Raw genomic sequence first — 3408 nt, 5'->3', positions numbered from 1 at the left:
CTTCACTGGTGAATGACATTTTCTTTTGTTCACAGGCACAGCTAAAGCTGCTGCCTGTTCAGAACTATGTCATTCTTCTTTCACCATTTTCTTACATCCAAGTTCTTAATTTTTGGTTATAAAAAATGCTTTACCTCATTTGGCAATGCATTATTGTTCTTTCATCAAATTTGGATTGGTTGCATGGCATTATGCAGGCTCTCAGCTCATGGATGCATGTCTGTGCTGTAGAAGTATTTGCGGAGGGTATTCTAAGATATGGCTTGCCATCATCTTTCTTGCTAATTCAATTGTACTTTTCCATACTCCCCACCCCATAACTCTGTTTCTTTTCCCTAATAGGATTGATTTTTATTGGCTAAGAAATTGCAATTTGTATTTGATCAGGTCAGTTGTATTAGCTCCTTCCGTTAAAAGTGAGATGTGAGTTCTATCCTAGAGGAACTATGTGACAGATACAAACAGGGACTTAATTGGCATCTATGACTCTGCTTTCTGCTGGTGTGTCATCCCCATGCAACTTGTGTCAAACTTTGGGCCAGCCAGAGAAAAATGGACGAAAACTGTAAGTGATAGATTTACAAATCTAGTCCAAAGCAATTATTTGACGAGTCTTCAAATTGAATGTCCTGTTAAGTAATGTATTCCTCGGGAAACGTTGAACACGCTTCCAAATTTGAAGTCTGTTTGTATCCAAGTCTAAGTGCATACAGACAATTAGTTAGAAACGTCAAATAGAAGATGGTCTGCATTTGGTCCATTGACCCCTTAACTTCACTATCAGGTGGTCCTGGGGAGGTTTGGCGTGTTGACACCCCCCCATGTCAAGGCTGAAAATTTATGGACAACCATGCTGATGCCCGGAGCTGATAATTTTCATGCCGAGACAGGAGATGAATGTGGTTGGGCATTTCATCTTAAATGGTCATTGGACCACTTGGGGTCAAATCTTTGACTGCTGTGGTGGTTTTGTTGACGTTGTTTTGTTCTATATGTGAAAACTGCAGCATACACTAGAAATCTGAAAATGGAGGGATGGGCGATCTGGGAGGTGATGCTGATGTACATCCTTGTGTCTCCACCGGAATCTCGTTCGAGAGAAAGTAAGTCCAGCATGCCTATCCCAATACTCAGTTTGATTTATGAGCCTGCAATAATATGAGCCAAAACTGAAGCCTGTAGGATATATACTCCACAGATCTTTTGTTTATTTGATGCAACTACTTGTGGGATTTCACTTGTTAGTAGTAATGAGAGCAAGCCTTGCTAACAGCAATAAGTCAGCTGTTTTATACCAGAAAGAAAAGGAAAAGTTGTGTACAAATGCGACCTCTTGACTCTTACAAAGTGAGAACCTTCGTGTCTTAAAGATCCTTTTTTAACAGTAATGTTTGATTGCCCAATAGGCTTCTGTTTACTCGTCCTGATGGTATTTCTGTTGAGTTTTGTTGATGTTCGATGAAACGGGGCTCGAGAAGCGTATTGTATTTTCTGGGATTGGTTAACATGGAGACAAACCAAGCCCGTAAGAAGAAGTCATATCTGACGCAGACAACTTAAGGTTACTGGGGCTGTGGTCCCTTCCACGAGTTCTTAGTGTAGAGTCAATCTGGGCTCTCTGGCTGGATGGGCTGCCAGTTTTGAAGTCTAATAGATACAATGTGTGTGTGTGTGTGTGTGTGTGTGTGAGAGAGAGAGAGAGAGAGAGAGAGAGAGCTCCTGAACTAGCACATGCTCATTCATGTTGCTGTAATTGGTTTGACAACAACTTTGCCAAGAATCGCCTTAGCAGCCTCAGTTTTGCGACTAGGACATCTGATAGCAAGCTCTCTCTCTCTCTCTATATATATTATATAATCATCAGATGCATAATTGGTGAAGAAATCAAAACAAATCTCGTTCAGAGGCAGAACGTGACTTCCACACTCCATTGCTGGAATGCACCCAAAATTAGAGGATGAAAGAAATTGTAGGTCTGTCTCTCCTGCGATTTGAGAGAAAATCTTGTTGAGACAAAAAGATAGCAATTTTATATGCAGCAAATTTAAGCCTGTATGGACATAAAATTTATTTAATAGGTAGGTACGAATAAGAAAAAAAAGTACCGTGTACAAGTAGGGAAAAGGATATAAGGTCCCAACCCAAACTTGACTATTAAATGTTAATTAATTAATTAATTTTGCGTAACATTGTGCTGGTGCATTATGCATATTTGGTAAGATTCAAGCAGCCTACCTAAGTTAAAGAATGGTAATTGGCTATTAGTTCAGTTTACACCTACTCTTATTGTGTAACTTGTAATTAAAATCTAACTTAACCATATAAAAAATAGCACTCGACAACAAGATGACCTAAAAATTTAATAACACAAATTTTTAATTGACAATTTAAGATAAAAAAATAAATGAATTAATTTTTTTAATTAAATTGAATTATTATAAGTATCTAATGGATATTTATTCTCTTTGTTTGATAACATGAAAATATATAAAAAATCTCATTCAAGGAATTGAATTTCATCTTTGGTGTTTAACACATTATATTTTTCATGAAATTTAATTTCATGGTACAATCATTAAAGCATGTTTTTACCTCTTTTCCATGAAAAATTTTATCTAGGGGGAGATAGTTTTTGTTTTCCATATAAGTTGAAAAATACTTTTATTTCTACTTAAATGCTATCAAACATACCCTTAGAGACAGACACGGAAGAGAGATTAATTATATTATTCCATGCGTATGGATGGATCTAGGTTGGGAGCACTAGTAGCACATACCCTTGCAGTTCATACTGAAATTTTCCTTTGAGTCAATCAAGCTCATGAATGCTGGGATATACTAAGTAAACAACAAGCAAAAGAACAAGAAGATGCTGACGATGAAGAAGAAGAATCAGGGTTTTGAAATTTAGATTGATATGCATATATATATATATATATATTCACAGATCAAATTGAGGGTTAGGGTTTTTTGTGATTTGCCAAGAAGATCAAATTGAGGGTTAAGGCTTCTTTTGATTTACGATGAAGATGAATGAATTTCTTCATCTTCTTCCTTGATTCCTCATCTTCCCTAAAATTGACAAAGAATCCTTCTCCTAGATAACCTATTGCTAAAATATGGTTTATAATGTTCTTGTGGACAATACGTATAAATTGGATTATAAGATGTATTTATGGTCAATGTTGTAAAAACGTATATTTATAGACTCAAGAATCTCGGCCCATTGATATATATATACACTAAAAGATATCCCTAGTTATGTACAAATAATTAAAAAATAAAATTTTAAAATGAAGACTCGCTCTAAGAAGTAGCACTTAAAGAATACAATTTAGTTTTTATTCATTTTTAAGCAGATTTTAAATAAAGATAAGTCTTAATAATATAATTATAAGATTATTTTTT

Source organism: Diospyros lotus, chromosome 2 (genome assembly GCF_014633365.1).
Source record: "Diospyros lotus cultivar Yz01 chromosome 2, ASM1463336v1, whole genome shotgun sequence".
NCBI lineage: Eukaryota > Viridiplantae > Streptophyta > Magnoliopsida > Ericales > Ebenaceae > Diospyros > Diospyros lotus.
The sequence above is the reverse complement of the archived record's forward strand: the minus strand, read 5'-3'. Positions refer to the sequence as shown.